We start from the raw sequence: 22336 nt of genomic DNA, 5'->3' as shown, positions 1-22336 counted from the left end.
AATCTTACTTCAGTATGTATAAATATTCAACCAGATAGAAACTCCTCTTCCTTCTGTTTCTATATGGCTTTAAAAAGAAAACACATTTATAAATTAAACACAAACAAAACACAACAGTAACAAAATCCAAATTAAAAATATAAATTCAGAGTAGCAGATGATGCTGTTCTGCTGATACTGTGTTGCCCTGCAGTGACTCAGTTCTCTCGTTTCCCTCCAGGCCGGCCCCCTCCGTGCGGGCACCGCGCACAGCACACGGCTTCCCTCGGGCGAACACGCCGTTGACATGCGAGTGTGCGCTGCGTGGCGGACACGCGGGCTCACGGTCACGGGAGGCCGGCAGAGCTGGGAGGCAGCAAGCCCCCTGGAAGTGTGGCTCCTGAGTCACCAGACCACGTGCGCCTTTGGGGGGTGGGGGGCAGGGGTACATGTGCACCTGCATGTGTATGTGTGGTGTGTGTGAAGCATGGGCACATGTGTTGCATGTACGTGTGTTTGCGTGTACTGTTGGCACACGTGTGCATGTGATCTGCATGCTGCGGTGTGCGGCGCGTCTGCATGTGTGGCATGGGTGGACTCGTGTGGTGCACACCTGGACATGTGCCCACATTAGCATCATGTTTCACTCTCCGCAGAGAACACGCCCCACCCTGACTACACCTCCACGGCCAGGTCCAGGAGACCCGCAGAAGTTCCTGTTTCCCAAGCTCCACCTGGCCAGACTGGCATCCGCTGCCCTAGGGAGTGGACACTGGGTATGGGACGTGGAGCTGGGAGGTTGATGGGGGCGGGGCCGGCAGGAAGCACGGCCCAGGGCTGACGGGCTTGGGCCTTGGTGCGAGGGCTGGGCTGGGGTGGTCTGACGGGCGGGAGGCCCAGGACCAATGGCATGGCCGCTCCCGAGACAGCCCCAAGCACGGCCACTGTCTTCACCTGCGCCTTGGCACCCGGATCTGCGGTAAGGGACCCTGCAAAGGCTGAAATGCTGATGACTGGTACCAGGCGCGACAGCGGGGGCACGCATCTGTTCCAACCCTGTTTTCCCAGCTTACTCCGTGACTCCAGCTGCTGCAGACCGTGCTCCCCCAGACCGTGCTCCTCCAGGCTCCAGAGAGAGTTTGCAGGAGTATCTGGGACCCGACCCCTCAGGTCAGCCATCGGCACCTCACTGTCTGGTCCCGATCGCGCAGTGACCCCTGTGACCCTGGGAAGGTGTCACAAACCCTTCATTTCTCAACTGCAAAGGGGGGACGGGCGTCGACTTCTGCCCACCAGGAGCCGCATGTGTGCAGCTAAGCCGGGAGCCCCCAGCAGCCAGGCTCCGGCAGAGTCTCCATCCTCCCTGGGCTCCAGAGCAAGGGCTCGAGACGAGGCTGTCCCACATGTGGGAGGCTGACGGTGGGCCGGACGCGTCGGACGTTACGTGGCCCTCCGAACACCACAGCGTGCGTCCCCACAGTCAGGGACACTCCTGTCCACCTGTCACCCAAACCAGCGCAGGGCAGACACAGGGAAAACCCCGGAACGAGAGGAAGAAGGGCGCCGTGAGGACGGACACCGCACTTCCTCACCTGTGGGCGTGACCGAGGGCAGCGCCAGAGCCGGGGACCACCGGGTGCTCCCCAACCTGACAGAGGCCCTGAGAGCTCACGCGGGCGCTGGGGGGCAGCAGCCCTCACCGAGGGAGAGAATACAGCAGGAGCGGCACACGGAGCACTAGGGCCAAGTCGGGTCGGCTGCTGCGCTCCAGCTCAGACGCGGCCCTCACGGAACTCTGCCCGCGCCTCGGCAAGTAGACACACACGTGCACACACACGGAGATGCCTCCAGATGCACATAGCCACATGTGTACACACACGCACACACGGAAATACATGCAGATGCACGTGTACATGCACCCACGGAGATACAGAGACACCCACAGTTGCACATGTACACACAGACACGCATGCACAGAGATCCACATAGAGACACAGGCGTGTGCACAGGACGGACACACAGACATGCGTGTGCACTCATGCACAGAGACACAGTCACACGTGTGCACACGGACACACACGCACACAGAGGTGCGCACATGTACCGTCCTCCCAACAGCCCCTCCGGTGAAGCTGCGCTGCACGCTGAGGTTTCCCACAGTGCTTACGACACAGGCAGATGTCTGCCTGCCTGGACCCCAGCCGTAAGGCCACTGATCCCTGGGGCTGCCGCAGGCCAGCGCTGCCACGGGGGGAGGGCCAGCACCCCCGGAGCCGAGCGCCCCCCTGGCTGGCTCGTTAGGGTTGTCCGCAGAGGCAGGAATTACCGGGCTCAAGGGACACGGGGACGGGCCGCCTCGCAGAGAGCTGTGGCCACCGATCACTTTCCCCACATCCACCTCCCGGGAAGGGGGTCCTTGCATAAATAAAAGAGCTGGTGCTGGTCTCCAGACGGTTTATTATTGGCTTAATTTGTCTTCCCTGATACAGATATAAATATTTTATGTCCCGTCGCCGGGAGATTCAGTTATGACAATGGGTCCAGTTCCAGAGCATCAACAGGACACCTGAGCGAGGACGTCGGCCCACCACCCCTGACGTCCTGGACCGCCGGGCAAGGGTCCTGCAGAGCAAGGGTCTGGCGAGGGGACCTGCAGGGCAAGGGTCCAGCAAGGGGCAGACCCGTAGGGGCACAGCTGTGGGAAGAGACACCGTGCATCTGTTTCTCCGAGCCACTCCGGGAAGTGGACCCTGAGCAGGGGAGACCCTAAGCAGAGGCCCTGCGGGCCACCACCCTGACCGCGTGAGCCGGCCACCCTCATGCCTCAGCCTCGGAGTGACTCTCAAAGGAGATTTTAAAGCGAGCCGTTGCGAGCCGTGAGAAAGGCCCAGGTGTCGTGGGCCAGCCCGGGGAAGCCCTGCAGGGGTGCGGGGCCGGCTCTGCGCAGGAGCTCAGACGTCCGGGCTCCTGAACCCTACGTTCCTACAAACCACTACGTGTGTGACCGTCGGTCACAGCAGCGACAGGGGAGGAGATACAGGTGACTTGAAGGAGAAGAAGGGAAAGGACAAACTTCAAGCGGAGTTCTCTCTGAAGTCCCGCATCGGTTCGTCCTGCTTGGGTCGAACTCCAGGCCAGTCAGCGTTGACAATGACGGTGTGACGCCGCATCGTCTTAGACACACAGGGGACGGCGACAGAGACTTTGAAATGTGAAAGGGGACAGTGGGGGCCGGCCCCGTGGGTCGCAGCCTGTGTGTGCACACGTGGTGTGGCCGTCCGCCCCGTGGGGACGAGCCCCCCAAGTGTCCGTTCTGTGTGGCTGGAGCCCGGGGTCCCAAGGAAGCGGCATCTGCGGTGTCTGGGGGTGGGGAAGGGGAGGCCGCAGAGAAGGGACCGCTGGGCTGATGGATGGGGTCAGAGCAGCCCTGGAGGGACGACGGGGGAGGCCCCCAGCGAGGCCAGCTGGGGTCTGACGGGAGCCGGGCAGCAGCACGAGGGAGCGAGAAGGTCACAGAGACACTGGAGTCCGTGTTTGTGGTCTGGCTGCACCGAACCCCACAGAGGGCAGGCTGGGGACCCCGGGGGAACACGTGTGGGGCTGGGGGCTCCACGGCAGGAGAGGCAGGTCTGGGGAATCTGTCCCCGCGGTGGTAGCACGTGCAGGACAGGGGAGCCAGGGCAGGAGGCGGGCCCCGGGGACCTGTCACAGCCCCTCCCGCCACCTGCATCATGGGGATGTTTGAGGCTTTTCGGGGAGCAGTTGAGTCCCCACTCCCCACTCCTCAAGTGTTTAAGCAGAAGTAAAAGCTTAACTACTTTTTGAAAATTCAGTTGGTGTTTTGTGTTCACATGTTAACTAGGGAGGAAGTCAGGTCATTGAAATTAGAGTGAAGCCGTGCACACAGGGGGCGGCAAATGCCGACAGTCAGGGCCACGCTGGGCACTGGCCCTTCTCCCCGATCCCCGGCCTCTGCTGGCCGTCCGCAGAGAGGGGTGTCTCTATCACGGACGTGCAAAGATCCTGAGAGCAACGGAGCCCCTCGGTCTGGTTCAGGGCTGCCAGGGGACACAGACAACGCCCTCCCCGCGGGGTTCACAGTTTGCAGAACACCACCATCGGCGGCACCCCCTTAGCTGGACGGGTATGACCCGCAAGCACAGGCCACGTGACAGGGAAGGACCATCAGCATGGCCCCACACACTGCTAGAGCCTTCCACAGGCCCTCCGCCGAGAGCTCAGTGGCGTCCCTCCAGCAGCCCCCAGTGTCAGGGGTCCTGTCACCCCCCACGGCACCACGCCGAAACACTGAGTCTCGGCCCCAGGTCAACCCCATCAGCACCTGAGCCGTGGCCTGGCCAGAGCCAGGGATCTTGGCCACTGTCAGCACACAGAGGACCCAAGAGGGTCGTGCCGACACAAGCCTTCCGCTGGACACCCCAGGGTGCCCTCACACCTCACAGGGAGGACGATGGCCGCTTTCCGAGGCCATGGAACGTCAGCGGCTGCCCGCTGTCCTGCCGGCTCAGGGCTGGAGGGCGGTGCCCAGCTGGGGTGGGCTCCCATCTTCTGCAGGGGGCGTGGGGGGTGCACAATTGCCTTTATCTCTGCTAAGTAAAGAGTAGGTGCCCGGGCAGCCCGCACACGTGGAGGACACCAGGGACGTCCCATCTCATCCGCGAGGCAGAATGGAGGCGGAAGGGGACAGGATGCAGCGTGACTGAGGCCGGACGGCATCACAGCAGCAAAGGATCAAATACTCTGGGGGCGAACACTGGCAAGAAATGTCATTTCTTACCCTCTGAAAGCGCGCCGGGCTCCAGCCAGGCAGGCAGCAGGCCACTGCCCGCTCCCGAGGGTGGAAGCCCCGGTCCAGGGCTGGGAGGCGCATCTAGGACAGGGGCTGGGCTTCCTCAGGCCGCACACGGAGCAGGGGCGTGTCCGGCCTCCTTCCGTGAACACTTACTGCGTCTGGACCAAGTATGATGCCGCCTGCGGCGTTTCCTAAAGTCTTTAGCAGGCGAGGCGGTGTCTGAGCCCGTCTTCGTCTGCTGAATGTGCGTCACCGAAGCGGGTGGATGTCGTCTCGTGATCTCTCCGCATCCTTGGAGAGGACCCGCGGTTTCCCCCCTCATTCTGCTACTGTGGTGTGTTTCAGGGACTGCTTCTCAGATGTTAGCCACACCTGGGGCTTCTGAGATGCATCTCAGTGGGTCACGGGTACATCCTTTTTACACGTTCCCCAATTTCATTGGCTGCTATTTTGTGGGTGTGTCTGTGTTCAAGTTCCTGGAACATCAGTCTGTGGTTTTCCTGGCATGCTCTGGCCTGGTTCACTGCCCTGATGAGGCCGGCATCAGAGAGCAAGTCAGGCAGAGCTCTGAGTCGGTGTCTCTGGAAGTTTCTGGAGGGTTGGTATGACACTCCTGTAAGTATTGCGTCGAACTCACCGGCGAACCCAGCTGTCTGTCTGGGGAAGGATTTGCATCTCCCTCGTAACTGGTTATAGGTCTAGTTTCATTTTCCATTTCTTTTTGAGTCAGTTTTGGTCATTTGTGTCTTCCTAGGAATTTGTCCATTTCATCTAGGTTATGTAATTAATTGGCACCCAATTTCTGTTAACCCTCTTCGCTGCTGGGAGGTGGAGAGCCTCTTTCACTCCCGGCGTGAGCAATCGAGTCGTCTGCGTCTGCGTTCATCGGTCAGTCCAACAAAAGGTTTATCAGCTTTGTTGGTCTTTACAAAGAACTAGTTTTGGGTTTTGCTTATTTTTCCGCTATCATTTTCTCTCTCTCACATGTTATTCACTTCCACACTAATCCGAATTCTTCCTCCCTTATGCTTGTTCGCACGGGGGTGGTCCCCTCCTGCTTTCCGAAGGTGGGAGCCCGGGTCACTGACTGGACGTCCTCCCTCGTGGACGTGCTCATGGCTCCGGGTCTCCCTCTCGGCGCTGACGAGGCCGCCCCCCGCGTGTGTGTTTGGTTGTTATTCACACGCATCCCGGAGTGATTCCTAACGTCCTTGTGATCACTTCTTTGGCCCAGTGGCTACGTAGGAACCTGTTGGGGAATTTGGTGGAAACCTATTGGTGTATTTGTGGATTTCCCAAATTCCGTTCCCAGATGAATCTCTGGTTCTGTCCCATTATCATCAGAGAAGAAACTTTGTATGATTTCACTCTTCAGAGTGCGTCACCTTGCCCTGGGCAATGTCCCAGGTCCCTGGGACGTGCAGCCTACTGGTGGCCGGGGCGTCCTGCAGGCGCCCGTTGGGTCCAGCTCACAGACAGTGTTGCTCTTGTCTTCCATTCCCTACATACCTCTGTCTGGTTTTCACCCACTGCCGACAGTGGACACGCGGTTCCCACCTACTTCTCCTGAACTACTTCTAAGTCTAGGCTGAGCTCACCTCATGACCCTTAATTCAATTATGTCTACAAAGATCCTTCTTTCGGATAAGGTCACATTCCCAGACTCACCAGAGCGAGGGGTCACACCTCTGGGGCACCCCCCACGGGCACCACTGCACCCACTCTGTGGGGGCGATGAGCTCATTGCACAAAGATCCCGGATCTTGCCTGCCGTGCAGCTCTGGGAGGCAGCAGGAGCCCTGCTCCCAGGCTCTCCAGACCTCCTCTCCTGGCTCCGCCAGCCAGAGCCCTGGGGCAGGGGCCCGGGAAAGGTGTTTTCCTGTGCGTTCTGCGCTGCTGCACATGCACAGGGTTTGAGCAAGTGACATGTCCACAGCCTCCAGACCATCACCTTCGACAGTGCCACCTATCACGTTCCAGTGACCACCCCCCTGGTGAGGACCAGCTTTTCTGGGGTCCCAGGAGAGGGTCCTGGGGGAGGGGCCTGGCAGGTCCTGACAGCCCCTTTTTGGGAGCACATGGGGGCCAGCATCCAGGGTACCTTGGGGAAAACTCATCTTTGAAACTTTCCCCTTTCTGGCCTCACTTCCCAGTGGGTCAGGCCAATATCACAAAGGGGATAAGAGCCCTCAGAGACCAGGGGCTTGCCCCGGAGCCCCCACCTCCCTCCTGGGGCAGCTGCATCACCCCAGGAGTGCACGGGGGTGCAGTCTCCCAGTCAGACCAGGGGTGTGGGGCCCTCCCCACCATGCGGGGGCCGCCCTCCTTCCCCGAGCTCTGGCCGACAGACGTGACAGCCAGCCATGGGGAATGGCCAGATTTGACTTCCTCTCCTACCAGCAGTTTCTGTTCCAGTTTCCATGGAAACGGCCCTCTGAATGCGGGCAGGAAAGGCGAAGTGAGATTCTTTAAAATAATGATAGTTGAAAACTTTCCTGGGCCTGTGTTTCCTGCTCCGGGAGTTTCCATGGAAACTCAAACCCAAGGCAGAGCCGGATGGAGACGGCGCTGGGTGTCTTCCACGGCGGTAACTGCAGGGGCTCCCAGGGGCGGCCCTCTGCCCGTCATGAGGAGCAGGAGCACCTCCCAAGTCACTGACAGGCCCCGATCCTCCGGAGATGCCGGGGGGAGGAAGGGGAGGAGGAGGAGCCTGAAGTACACCCTGAGGCACACAGAGTGGGAGTGGACAGCAGGGTCCAGCCTCCCCCCCGCCGACCTGCGAGTCCCAGGTACCACAAACACACCCCCACGAGGCACTCCACGAACACGCACACCCCAGCACCCACCGCCTGCACACTTGCTCACTGGGGGGCTTGGGTCCACCTCCAAGCCCTCGTCTGCGCACGCTCCCCTCCCCTCTGCAGTCACCGTGAAGGGCACCACAGGCTGGGGCTGGAAGGCCCGGGCAGGGGCAGGCACAGTGGTCTGGCGAGGACGGGGTGACAACAGTGCCCGGCCCCGGCATCTCACATTGAGATGTCCCCGAACCCTCGTCCAGAACCATCCGCTGGAGGCTGGGCCGGTGCAGAGTGGAGCGCACGGCTGCAGCCCCAGGGACACCGTGGCCTCTGCAGCACTGGTTCCCGGTCAGCGGCCGGCACCCTGGCTGCGGTGCGAGACCTGAGGACCAAGAAGGGCCTGGTGGTCCCGCCCCGGCCTGCGAGGGAGGGCTCGGGGCCTCTGTCCCGCAGCGTCCTTCTGTCCGTCTGACCCGTCCTCCTCCTCGGCACACGACCCGGGTCCGCCTGCTTCACCTTCTACAAACCGCGGCTGGAGAAGACACTCAGCCGGCCCCAGCCCGGACCACTCGTGTCCCGAGGACAGCCCCGCCCGTTACCCCCCTGCCGCCGCATGCCTGGGCAGGGCTGGCACACGGTGCTCACGGAGGCTGACGGGCAGACAGCAGAGGCGGCTTCCCTTTGTCACGGCCACAGACGGGGCAGGCGTGGGTGTGTCTGGCAAGTGCGCTCAGTCCCTCTGCAGCGCGCGGCTGACAAAGTGCAGGGTTCCGAGAGGCTCGGAAGGCGCCCTGGGAGAATTTACCGCCAGGGGAGATCAGACACACGAAGCAGCTCATCCCGGAGTCAGCAGTGACGTCAGCCACAGACCACAGCCCAGGCTGATTAACGTCAAAGCCAATAGACCCAACAGACCGGGTAAAGCAAATTTCCTGTCACCGTCATGTGGTGGGCCTCACTGAATCAGCTGAAGACCTACAGAGGAAAAGACTGAGGTCCCCAGAGGAGGAGGGACTCTGCCACAGGTGGCCTGGACCCCAGCTCTCCCTTGGGTGTACGGTGTGTGGCCTGCCCCGAGATTTAGGGCTGTCCGGGCCGCACACACAGGAGCCGGTTCCTAAAATCTCACCGCGCGCATGTTTGCACACATGTGTGCTATGGGTTGTGCTTCCCTGGCTTGGTTGACTCAGGCCCTTCCCTGACCTCGGCTCCTGCCTGCAGCGGGTCCTGCCCCCATAGGAAACAACCGCCAGGCTCTCCTCTCTGTCCCCCAGTAAAACCCTCCAGCGTGCTGCGCCCTCGTCCAGCTGCTGACCGCTAGCCAGCCCTACCCTCCGCGAGCTTCCTGCAAGGGCCAGCTGCTGCCCCCTGCACCGCCTCCAGCCCGAGACCCGCTCGCAGCTCCCGCCCTACGGCTCCGCTGAACAGACCGCCCTGTGTGCGGAGCAGGGAACACCCCAGGCATCCAGACATCCATGCGGGAGCCTCTGCCACCACCCGCCTTCCCCAGCCTCTAGGACCCCGGGATGGAGGCCCCCAGCGCCCACCCAGCACCTGGTGCACACGCAGGAGGGGCCCAGTGTCCTGGAGGCACAAAGAGTCTCTAGTCCCTGGGGCTCGTGTCCCCCTGCCAACAGGGTAGGTGCTGCCAGGGCCGGAGCGCAGCCTGGGGGTGCGGCCCAGGGCAGGCCGACCCTGAGGACGGCTCATGTCGTGGCCTTCCTGGCACCACACCTTTCCTTGCTGCGTTCAATTCTCCCAGAGGCCCTGAGCTACTTACGATTGGGAGAGTGGCCTAAGTCAGCTCTAAGGGGGTGGGGTGCCCCCAGACAAGGGGACTGGCTGGTCAGCAGCAGACGGCTGAACCCCGGGCCGCTCCTACCTGCCTTTGGGACAGTGGCCCCAGGGCAGCCGAGACGCCCTGGCCTTTGCCAATAGTGCGGATCCCACAGGGAGCTGGCCACACCCCGCCAAGGGGCTTGGGGATTTGGCCAGGGCTGGGGCACTGCCCCCTGTCACTGAGACGCAAGGGGAGCTCTGGGGTGAAGCAATGGTGTCACCGGCTTCGAGGCCACAGGGCCAATGTCTGGGTTAGGGCGAGGCCCAGGGCACAGGTGCCTGGAACCTACTGACTGACAGGCTCCGGCACTCAGGGCCGGGGACATGGGGCAGGGCTGGGGGCGGGGTCAAGAACAGAAGGAACCACTCATGAGGGTCCTTAGACGATCTCCTGACTCGGTTCCCCATGTTCACGGCCGACTGACAAGGACAGTTCTGGCTGGAGGGGCCGTGCCCCAGCCTGAGTTTGGATCCAACCCCTCCACCTGTCTAGTAGTGGCACCAGCAGGGGGTGGCCATGGGCATGACGAGCTGGCCAGGCCGGGAGGGGCAGTGCCACTGGCATCGGGCCCCCGGGGCCTGGACACGGGGCCTCAGGGCAGGTGCCTGGGAGCCCCAAGCCCTCCTCCGTAGAGAGGCAGATGGCCGTGCTCCAAAGTGGCCAACCTGGTGTGACCTGGTGTGACAAGCCGAGGTCCTGGCAACGGGAGGCCGAGGTCCGTCGGGGTGGGGCGCCACAGGTGATGCCCAGACCCAGCCCAGGAGCTAGAGGGCGTCAGGACCAGGAGGGAAGCAGACTCAGTACAGGGCAGTGGTCTTCTCCCCCACCCCCGAGCCAGGCCGGCCGCGGGGCTCGCCCTGGAACTCCACTGTGGGGTCTGCAGGGTCTGGAATGCTGTCCCTTGAGAGCTGGCCTCATATATGTGCTCCCCCCAGCCACCCTGCAAGCCTGGGCTGTCCGGGAAACGGGAGGCAGCCACCTGCTCTGCTTCTAGGAATTGGGCAAAACTCACGAGTTCTGAGGGTCGGGTCATGGAAATTCTACTTTTAACAGTGCAGTGAGGCCGGGTGAGAATGGACAGCTCTGCCCCCGGCGAGCAGGAGCACGACTCCTTGTCTTACCTGTCCCTGATCCTGGGACACCCCTGCCACCAGAGCAGGTGCTGTCCCCAGGGTGTGGGTGGCAGCCGGGCCCCCAGGCCAGGCCATCCCCACCACAGCAGTGCTCCTCTGCCAAAAGACCGTCCCCTGCCTGCCCAGCCGGGGTCCCCGAGAGCACGGTCGCAGGAGCACAGAGCGAACCTCCACCCGGAACTGAAGGGAACAGCACCTGAAACAGGCTTTCTGAAGGGGGCCGTGGGGCAGGCCTGTGCGTGTCAGAAAGGCTGTTCCCAGGCTGTGGCCATAAGGTAATATGGCAAAGTGACCTCGACGCAGCAGTGCCAGGTTCGGCAGGCCAGCGTCCTGCACCCCGAGGGGCCCACAGAAGGTGCAGAGTGGACTCTGAAACAGACACCTTTGTCGGGACAGCAGGACACAGCGGGAAAGACAGAGCAGCTACCAGCTCAGAGTCCTGCCGCGTCTGCAAGGCTCGTCCCCACACACCCGTGTGTGGTGCCCAGTAGAAAACCCAGGGGCTTGAGTGACACAGAAACAAGCCGACCTCATCCCCTCTTCACCCATACTGTGCATCCCGCAGACGGGCTCCGGAGTTGGGGAGGAAATGTATCCTCTACCCTCTTAAGTCCTGTTCTGCGTGCCTGCAAATTAACTGACAAAACCCAGGTGAATAGGAGAAAAATTTGTACACCTTAGTGATGTTAATATCTTTCATTTTGTGGGCATAGGGGCTTCACAGAAAATAAGTAAAAACCCAGAGAAGCAGTTCCCCACTCAGGGGCTTATATGCCGTTTCCGTAGAAGGCGGTAAACAGCAGAGGAGTGAGCAGACAGCGGAAAGGGGCTCGAGGAGCAGCAAATCGTGAGAGGGGACTCCACGGGGAAAGTGACAAGCAGACAGGCCGGGTTCCGGCGGTTTCTCTCTGCAGCGTCATCTCGGTGCGAGCTCCGTGTCCAGGGAGAAGGGCTGCTCCCTCTCCTCGTATGGCCGGCGGCGGGAGGACAACCCTAGGAGGGGAATTCATGTCCTGCTCGTAGGCAGACGGGGGAACAGAGAGCTCTTCCCGCGCCGGCTACTTCTCGATTGCCTTAACCTCAGAATCATCCATACGCCGAAGGGGCTTGGACGTGAGTGTGGCCGAGGTCACGGCCAAGGGCACAGCAAGGCCCCACTCCTCGGGGCCCTCTGGGCTGGCAGTGACCCAGTGAGCGCTGCGTGGGGTCCTCCGCTGCCCCCTGGCTGAGCCCAGGGAGACGTGGATCCCCATGTTTGTCCTGCCCTCAGCCAGGCTTGCCGTGGGACCCAAGACCTCCTGGAAGGGGCCCTTCCTGCCTTCCTTGGCCTCGGGGCTGGGGACGGGCTCTAGGAGACCCTACTGCAGCCCCAGGCCCCGGGGCTGAGGGTCCCATCTGAGCCCCATCGGCCAGGGAGGGCTCGCTGCTCACCTCTGGGCCTTGCCCTCACGCACCTGAGACATGAGCCTCATGGCTTCTTCACGGGGACACCTGATGCCAGGAGGACCCTCCCATCTCTGCACTTGGCAAACCACCTGCTTTCCCCCCAAAGGCCTCAGAATGGCCTGTCCCAACCCTCCTGCTCCCACGGAGCATGCTTACCCGCGGGCAGAGGGCTGGTGGAGGGTTGGAAGGGAACCCGCACCTGCTGTCTCCTGCTCCCTGGTGATTTCCGGGCAGTTACCTCGCTCCAGGTCTGGGAAGCCGGTGGATCTGATCAGGAAGGAGTCACGAGGCGGCTCTACCCGGGGCAGCTCTGGTCCCTCCCGCCGTCCTCATTCCTGTACCAGCAGCCCAGCTCCGGGTTCCGGGAAGCCCGCAGGAGGGCCGCTCGGCTGTGAAAGGGAACAGGACAGGATCCAAACAGCCCAGAAGCACCTGCACTGACGTCCAGCCGTGACTCGGTGTAGAAGCTCTGGGAGGCTGATACACATCGGTATGGCTATTTTTATTATTTTTTAAAGATTTTATTGATTTATTGACAGAGAGAAGCAGGCAGAGAGGCAGGCAGGGGGGGGGGAGCAGGCTCCCCGCTGAGCAGAGAACCCGATGTGGGACTCGATCCCAGGACCCTGGGATCATGACCTGAGCCGAAGGCGGATGCTTAACCCACTGAGCCACCCAGGCGCCCCAGTATGGCTACTTTTAAATGTCAAATCTTATTTTTAAAAATTACCTTCATGCTGACACACAAGTAGGGCTTTAGTTTCCATCCCAATGCACGGGCTGCTAGCCTGCCTTTCAAACTCTCCCACAGAAAGGAGAAAGCACCTGTCCTTGTCCCCGTGCTGGAGGCTCAAAGCCAGGACACTCGTCACCCCAGCAACCGTGCTGATGACGGCAAGTCCCCAGAACCGCCAGGCCAACAGGGCTAGTGCCCCCCGACGACCCGCCTGGATGCGGGACCCCCAGCCCGAGATGTCGCTCCTGCCTCTCCCACCAGCTCTCGCGTACAGTCCCAAAGCCAACGTGGAAAGCAAGGAGAGAAAGGTCAGGACACCTGCGGCTGTGGTCTCTCTCGTCCAAGTCACTCCAGCCCTCGGTGGGCCCTCTCACGGTTCAAAGTCCTCACCGCAGCCCGAGTGGACTGTGACGTCTCTTGGGGCTTGTGGCACAAGGGCGTGGCGCCCGAGACCACCTGGCACCAGCGCTGAGGGAGGAGGCAGCCTGACGTGGGAGAGCCGCCGGTTTGAGGAACTCTCTCCACGTTTCCGTCCGCGGCTCGCGGCCTCGCTTGGGCCCCCGAAGCCACCGCAGGACCAGACGGAGCAGCAGCTACGGCGTCCGGCCCCGGCTCGGAGCGCAGACCCCAGACGTAGACCCCGGTGTCCGGGCGCTCGGCGGGCTTCCGGGCACCTCGCCCGCGGGAACGCTGGTGACTGATGCCAGGCCCACGAGGTGTTTCAGAGATTCGTGGAACCCAGCCTGCCGGGTGCTGCCGGGCAGCGAGGCCAGGGAACCTGGAGAGTCCCTGGTAGGCAGGTATGAAGTTTCAGTAAACAACATGAGTGTGTTCCCAAGCTCTGCTGTGTGACGTCACACCCACGGGGCCTGGTGTATGATGTTGTGCCCGGGAGCCCTGCTGTGTGACGTCGCGCCCACAGTCGACAGCAATAACATCAAGTCAAGGAATAGAAACCCTCTAAGGACCAAGAGAAAGGGCCGCGTGCACGTGTCTGGGTTACAACCTGCAGAGACAGAGAGAGCAGAGCTGGAGGGGCCTGCCCTGGGCACGGATGCCCGTTGCCGTCAGTCGGGGGAAACGGAGGACAACAGCCTACAGCTCAGAGTTCCAGTGGGAAGCGTGTCTGTCTGCTTCTGGGCCCGGGCACGGGGTGAGATGGAGGATTCTAGAAGACCAGTGAATGGTGGACCAGGAGAGAGCGTGTGCCCAGGCGGGAGGCCAGCCGCCCGGCAGCAGGGCCCCGGGCAGAACACGGCAGGGACCCAGCATGCGCACGGCTGGACTCTGGGTGGCCCCTGCAGGCCCCGTCCGGCCCCCTCTGCTCAGTCCCCTGGAGCCTGAGCAACGCCGCTTCCATGAGCCCCTCCTGTGACTCCTTGTTTCCGGACCGCGGGATCGGGAGGGCGCGTTCTCTGCAGAAAGACCTCGTGAGGTTACGGCTCTCCGATTTCCTGCGGGACAGTCAGAGACAACATTCCAGAATTACCGCTGCGGGGCCGTCCGTCACGGACGTTTGGATTGTGTCCACACCGCAACGCAAGACGCAAGACAGAGCTCATGATGGGCGTGCAGGAGACGGAAACAAGCAGGACGCACACCAGCTTCACCTGCCGGACGGAGCAAGAGCTCCGCTGAAAGTCCGTCCCCTACATTTTATTTATTGATTTGTCTCAAAAGCACAGGCATAAACATAGCAAAGAGCTGACGTGATACCCTCAGAGGAGAAAGAGCGAGACAGCCAGAGCCGACCAGCGGCCTCCCCCCGACCCCTAGTTCACAGCCGCCTGCTGGGGGCTGCAAGGCTCAGGCTCAGCCGCCCGGGTCTCCCTTACCCGACGGCACGTCTCTGCCTCTGGGCCACCTGTGGGTCTGGGCACGGCGTCAGGAAGCGGGGAAGCCCTCGGTGACCGAGCAGGGGCTGGCCCTTTGGGGCTCATTGATGGGGGTGACGTGTGGCTTCCTGGACCAGTCGCTCCAGATCCTGGGCTGACTTCCTGGGAGTCTGACTCGTAGCAGGCCGGCCTTCTGACCGGCCACTCAGGTGAGGGTCTGGATTTGCAAGGGCCTCCCTCTTTCCTCCTGGACCCGCAGGGCCCCAGCGTGGGCTGCAGCCGCCTCCTCCTCAGCCCCTGGGCCCCTGTCCCTCTGGCTCCCACCACACCCGGGGGCGGGGCGAGGGGGCAGATGGGGGTCCATGCACTGCCCTCTCCCTGCGTGTCCCTCTGCGAGGACATTGAGAACACAGGCCGCTCCGTGCGCTTCTTTCCTCTGTGTCTGGGCTGGGTCAAGCCAGGAAAGCAGAGCCCGCGAGCGACACGCACAAAGACCAGACGCAGGGGACCCTGCCCGAGGTCACGCAGCTAGCCAAGTAGCACAACCGGCTCTGGGGGAGGCCTGGAGCCCTCAGTCCCCAGCCACCGTGCCGGTCACTGGGCGGTGATGTTAGAATGAGTCCCGGGAATGGGCAGGGCGGGGGGAGGGATGCCAGTCCCCGGCCAACTCCGGCGCTGCCCACGGCAACAGGCAGGCCGCACAGGAAGGATTTCTTCGGCAGATGTGAGTTTGGGTGACTGCCTTGGCCTCTGAGCACAGGGCGCTGGCGAGCCGGCGACAGGGTGACGGTCGCCACAGACAGCAGCGTGGGGCCCTGCCGTGCTGCGAGGTCCCCGCCGCGCGGAGCCTGACCACACAGGGTGGTACGGCACCTCCCACGCTGTCCCGCCCAGCCAGCCCCGTGGCTTCGGGCATCCGTCAGGCCTGCCACCGACCACTGAAGTGGTCCTGCTCCAGCCGGTCACCAGCGGGAGCAGGCACACGCCGTCTGTTTTTCCAAATGTATTCACTGTTCTAAAGTCCGAACCCGCCATTAAAGGTGCTGCCACCAGGGGTCGCGTGTTCCAGAAAGTAAAGTTTGTCACGTTCTGGGGACAGTGTCCCTGAACACAGAGTCCCCATTCCTTTAGGGGATAATAGTGGAATATGCGAATTTGCTGGACATCGGTCCCTCAGGGGACAGGTATCATCTAAACACAAGCCTCCAGGGCCTCAGCTTCCTCAAGTCAGGGATGGTTTCTCAAATCTGATAAAACTTGGGAGATTCTCCCCGGGGAGAGGTATATACAGGCTCCTGCAAAAAGTTTCAGGTGCAGCTTGGAAGCAGCACAGCACAGAATGAAAAGCACCATTTTAAAGGAAAGATGAGGGAATTGCTCCCATCAGGTGATTGCAAATCAGAAGGCTTGATCTCCGCGCAAGAAGGACCGTGAGCCCGCGGGGCTCTGGGGGGTCACCCCCGCGCGTCTTTGCTCCGTGTTGTTGTTTAACAGGCCAAGGCGTACGGGCTGGGGAGAGGCGGGTGGACACTGTGGACGGGTAGGTAGGTGGACAGAAAATACAGGGAGAGACAATGCATACCATGTCGCTGTTTATGTATCATACGTATTTACTCATATAAAAACACAAAGTTCTATTTCGTGATTGAGGACGACGATTTACTTCCGTGCAATAGTTACTCATCACGCGGCGGGACCGGTCTTTGGGCCGATGCCGGGTGCTCGGGGGAGGCTCGGGCCTCCACCCACAGGACACCCCCCAGCGGGCACGAGAAGCAGGCGCATATTTAACAACGGTGATCCCACGGGATGCGTTTGCGCAAAGGAGCTCTAGGGGAGCAGCGGACAGAGCCGTTGCTTCTACCGGTTGGGGAGGCAGACATGGAGGGAAGGTGAAGTGTGCACAAAAGCTGGGAAGGCAGATTCGGTAGACTTGTCTGGGGCCAGAGGATGGGGAGGGCCATTGCTCTGAGCTCAGCGTGCCCGCCAGCAAGCCCTCTGGGTGGGAGACGGTGACTGAAGGCGGGTTCTCACCTGCAACGAAGGCCCCTCCGTTCTCTACCGAAGCTTCCCCTCCCCCATGCAGGGCACTTTGTGGGGTGCCAAGTGCCTTGGAGTGTGCCCAGGTGGTGCTGCCTGCCCTCGCCTGTGCAGGGGGCAGCGGACGCCTTCCTGCGCCCCTCACGCCCCTCCCAGCTCTGGCTCCCCAGCTCCGACACACTGTGCACGGGGCACCTGCCACCACCCACCTGGGCTCAGCCACTACTCACCTGTCCTGTCCCACCTCGCTGTGGGTCACCGGGAAGAGGCCATTCCACGTCCCAGGCGTGCAACCACGGGGCTCCCTTGGCCAGGGCCGCACAGAAACCGGCAGTAAATGCTTCCTCCAGGATCGCCTAAGCACCGGGCGTCAGAAGGCCCCAGAGTCCAGCAGGGACAGGCAGCCTGACAGCACCTGTGCCCCCTCCGTCCTGTCTTCCCCACTCCCGCACGCCTGCCCTCTGGGCCTCTGCCTGCCGGCCTAATAACCCGAATTCAAGCCTGTGTCCCGGGCTCCGCTGGGGATGCTCAGGCCCAGAGAGCCGGTACCGGAAGTGGGGAGTTCCAGAAAGCAGACCTGCGGCATGGAATCTGGGGCTCCCCTCCCCTGGCCAGCAGCCACGCTGGTGCAAGTGAAGGCAGAAATAACCCCGGCCGCGGCCTCTCCTCGCCGTAGAGACGTGCACCCAAGGAGGACCCGATGGGGAGTGGGTAGAAGCCGAGGCTTTGCGCGAGCGGCTATGGCGTGTGTCCAGCAGCCCAGCCCGCAGATGTGACGCGAGAGGTCGTAGGGAGGGGGTGTCCGCAAGTAGCAGAAATTGTATGACCAATGTCGCGTCGACCAATGTCGCTGGGACGGCGCGGGATACAGAAGCAGGAGAAACGCCGTCTGCAATTCTGCCGCCCGCGCCTGGGCCTCATCTCAGCTCTCCTGCTGCCCGCGCGGTGGGGCTTGGGTCGGGCTCTGGGGGGACTGGACGAGACCCCAGAGCTGCGGCCGCAGGTGCTGCTCCCCCTCGCCTGACCTCCTTCTCCCCCGTTCCTCTCAGGGTGAAGAGCTCCTGGGGAAATGGATCCAAACTCAGACCCGACCCCCCACACCGACCCCCCGCACTGACCCCCAACACGACCCCCACACACAGACCCCCCACACCGACCCCCCCACACCGACCCCCCACACCGACCCCTCCCACACCACCCCCAACCCGACCCCCAACACGACCCCCAACACGACCCCCCCACACGGAGCCCCCGCCCACACCACCCCCCTCCACATGGACCCCCCCCCACACACTGACATTCATTCAGGGACCTGGACATGCGCGGCCGACGTGGTCCCGCCGTGGTCTGCGAACCAGAGCCGGGGTCCCACCAGAGCAGACCCCCCCCCCGGCCCCGACCGGCCTCCGACCACACGGGCGCTCCCGCCGGATCATCCCCCAGCTCTTCTGGTACAGACGTTCTCCCAAATCAAGATCGTGTTAATATAAGTAATTCTGACGTCTGCGTTTTTCACTTCGCGTGATAACTACTCCTGTTTTAAGGACTCAGAAAATCCCACCTCAGAGCCCGAATAAACCGCCTTCACTGCGGGTCACACGGAGGAGCCTCCGGTCTAATCAGGGTCATCAGACACTCGGCTCATTCCACTTTTCACTTTAAAAAATGCTGTGATTAATGTCATTTGTTAAAATATTCCCAAAAAGTCTTTGTGAAAAGATTACTCCTGGCCTCTACACATAAGAAACCCTTCCTCAGAGAGTCCCTGCTCCAAACGGTTCATCCGACGGTCACCGGAAGCTGACGGCCAGGAGCTGTCACACCCCTGGGCTTCGAGTCCACGCGGACGACACCCAGGGCAGGTGTGCAAGACGGCAAAGACCCTGGAAGCGGGCTTAGAAGCATTCAGATCAGAACAATTTTCACAGTTAAATAAAATATAATTTTTGGCTCACATGATAAAAGATTTTATCCAATGTCTCATTCCTTGGAAAATCAGACGAAACTAATAACAAATACCGTAATTTTCTGCAAAGACCGAACCATGATTAAATTATCAGGAGGCCATTCCTCCTGAAACTATTTCTCTAATTAGCTAAAGCTGGCAGTATATATTAATATTTCCAGAGGTATTTGCATACACTCACAACAGGCTAACCAGATATTAGCTGAAATATAATTTTTCTAGTATTATATTAGAAATACTTTTAAGAGTAAATCATATTATCATGTTTTTCTATGATTATTAGAGGAGGCACTCTTGATTTATCACCATAAATTCCCTAATTTAGAAACTGAAGGTGCTTTTCTTCTTTCTTGAGAAGATTTTTTCAATTCCGTTTACCAGTCGAGGAGGGCTGTCTCGGAAGCCAAGCCCTGCTGGGGAGAACACGGTTTCAAGCAGCGCGTGCTCCTCAGCCGAACTGTTCAGGGACCGAGGGAAGGAAGGCCACTCTGAGTCCAGCAGCCACAAAACTCACTGCCCAGACCCCTGTGGCCGGAGCAGGGAAGGCCTTGGGCAGCAGTGAGGCTAGCAACGGGACGAGGGCACGGCTGGTGCTGGGCTCCCACTGCTGAGGATGGGGAGCCAAGGTCCTGCCGGCCAGGCCTCCAGGCACAGCTCACGAGGCCACCCAAGCCCTGCCCCAGCACGCCTGCCATGAACCGAACCTGCACGTCAGGAAACCCCACGGGTGTGCGGAGCCCAAGACCATCCCGGCGGGGCTGTCTCCTGTGGTGGGCAGAGCTCAAGGGGAGACCCTGCCGGAGAAAGCCACGGGGCCAGGAGCAGGGCAACTCCAAAAGGCCCACGGAGGAGTTGGAGAAAACACTCTGGCCACCGCCCTCCTCCTCCACCTACGGCCTGTGCCCAGCAGAAACCAGGGGGCAAGTGACCAGCTGACACAGGTCAGCCTGCAGGCCGGGGAGAGCGGTAGCAGGCACAGCTGGACAGTACCCTGTCCAGCCTGGTCACCTGCAGCCGTCCACCGGAGAGGATCCACTTTCCAATGACAGCACTTGCTTCCTCCAGGCTTCAAATTTTAAAAAAACAATCAATGGTCAGTGAGAATGGAACAGACTTTGAGAACCGACAGAAAGTTCCGAGGAGCCAGGGACAGGGAGCTGACGTCGCTCCAGGAGGCAGGGAGACCCCCACACGCCTCCTGGAGCCGCCGAGCTGGGGCTGGGGCTAGACACTGAGCAGGACGGGGCCCCTGTCCCAGAGACTCCAGGCTGGCGGGCCGGCTGGCCACATCCCGTGGCTCACACATCCCACGGCTCCCTTTGCCTGGGGAGCGAGACACACGTGGGCACGTGTGGAAGCGCAGGGCTGCGTGGGAGGGGCCCAGGGCTGGTCTGCTGGATCGGAGGAGCTTCCCCAGCTGACCGCAGCGAGGTGTCCCGGGAGCCAGGGTGGCCGTCCCTGGCCAGGGCCACAAGCGTGAGGCCAGGTCCCCAGGATGCTGGGTCCTCTCTGCGGGGGCGCAGGGACGGGTCACGGGGGGCGCAGTCCTCTCGTCCCTCACACAGGAGCAGAGCAAGGGAGGGTCTCATCACCTCCTCGTCTGATGAGCACCTCAGATGACACTTACGTGACCGTCCGAGAGGAGACGCAGGAACAGGAGCCTGCAGGCGGCAGCCCCTGCCCCGCGCCCCCCCCCACCCGTCCCAGAGCCCAGGAGAAGCCTGTACGTGAAGACGGGGACACCAGGGTCCGCAGGCGTTTCCTGCAGAGACGATGAGGGCGGTCTCCAAACCTGCTCCCCCGAGAACCCTCGGCACCCTCCCGCTCCCACGCCCTCCCCCAGACAAGCCCCTGGAGGGCGGGGGCCTTCCGCTTCCCGGGGGGAAGGAGCCCCGTGGCCTTCCTGAAACATCGCCGAGCGTTTGCAGATGCTCCGACCCCAAAAAGCCTGGGTTTGAAACTCAGATCTGTGTCCAGGCTCCAAGGCGGACCGCCCGTCACATCCTTGCCCTGTGGAGGGACGTGGCTGAGCTCAGTGACCTGCAAACAGAAGGCACAGCAGACCTGCCAGGGCAGGGGTGCCGGCCCTCAGGGCCGCCGTGCCATGGGCACCCCCTCCTCTGGAGGCTCTTCAAGACAGACGCGGCCGCAAGCCTAGCAGCTCCAAACAAGAGCGGATCCCTGCAAAGACGCGTTTCCCCTCCCCAAAGATTGAGAAAGTACTTTAGGAATTAAAATGCAGTAAATTCAAATTACAGTCTATCCAAATCATGATTCTAAAAAGGAAATGTAATATTCATGCTCAACTTGTCATCTTAATTAATTTGTCTAAGTTATTTCAGGAGTTCTAAAAAAACAGGGCAGTCATCAAGCGAACACGACAGTATAAATAAAGCAATTCAATTAATTCACTATCCATCTAAGCAGATTTCGGGAGGAAAACCTTTCCACTGGGAAGAAGAGTGGGCTAGACAAAAGACTCCCAAAAAAAGGTCTTTGAGAACAATTGCTTAAAAGTGTGTGACTTTGTAAAGTCATTATACAACACTGCCCAAATCGAAATTTCGGCATTCTTTTTTTCTGGAATGTTTTACTTACCAATAAACTTCATACCTTTGAGCAGTTTTTACAGCAACACTGAGGAGAAGGTGCAGAGCTTCCCTGCCCCCCTGCCCCCCCAAGCACAGCCTCCCCGACTGTCCACACCCACACCAGTGCGGGCCTTTGTTACAACCGGCAAAGCCACATCGACTCACCGAGTCCCCCCAAGTCCGTGGCTGACCCTTGGCGTGGTGTGCTCTGCGGCTCGGGACGAACGTGTAAAGACCTGGACCCACCATGACGACACCACGCAGAGTGGCTTCGAGGCCCTAAAAACCCCCTGTGCTCCCTAGTCACCCCTCCCTCCCTCAACCCCTGGGAATTACAGATCTTTCTACTGTCCTCATAGTTCTGTCTTTTCCAGAACGTCCTGTGAGCGGAATCCCGTCTCTGAGGCCTTTTCACACCGGCTTCCGTCACGTAGCAGCGGGAACTGAAGGCGCCTCTCGCCTTCTCATGGCTCGGTCCGCGCTCTTTTCAACAACAAACGATCCTCCGCTGTCTGGATAGACCAAGGTTTCTCTGTTTATCCACTCGCCTACCGAAGGACGTCTGGGTCACTTCCGAATTGTGGCAATTATGAATAAAGGCTGCTATAAACACGAGATTCTTGAGTGAATGTAAGTTTTTAATTCATCTGGGCAAACACTGAGGAGTGCCACTGCTGGATCAGATTTTGTGAGAAGCTGCAGAACCGTCCTACAAGCTGACTCTACCGTCCTGCGTCCCCACCAGCAATGACAGAGCTCCTGTCGCCCCACGTCCTCACCAGCACTCGCTGGTCTGTGCTTGGATTTCGTCACTCTAACTGGTCAAGTGTTGTCTCGTGGCTGTTTCCGTTCCCAACTCCCCAATCACATATGACGGTGATGTCCTTTCACATGCTTGCTAGCCGTCCGGTTATCTTCTTTACAAAATGTCTGATCAAGTCTTTGGGCCACGGTTAAATCAGGGTGTTGTTTTCTTATTGTTGAATTTTAAATGTTCTTTGTATATTGTGGGTAACAGCCCCTCAGCAGATGTGTATTTTGCAAATGCTTTCACCCAATCTGTGGCTTATCTTCTCATTCTCATGACGCTGTATTTCTCAGAGCAGAAGTTTTCACTTTAATGAACTCCCGCTTATTAAGTTTCTCATTCACAGACTGT

This window comes from Mustela putorius, unplaced genomic scaffold, assembly GCF_011764305.1.
Source record: "Mustela putorius furo isolate JIRA1106 unplaced genomic scaffold, ASM1176430v1.1 tig00003909_pilon_pilon_pilon, whole genome shotgun sequence".
In the NCBI taxonomy this organism is placed as follows: Eukaryota; Metazoa; Chordata; class Mammalia; order Carnivora; family Mustelidae; genus Mustela; species Mustela putorius.
The sequence above is the reverse complement of the archived record's forward strand: the minus strand, read 5'-3'. Positions refer to the sequence as shown.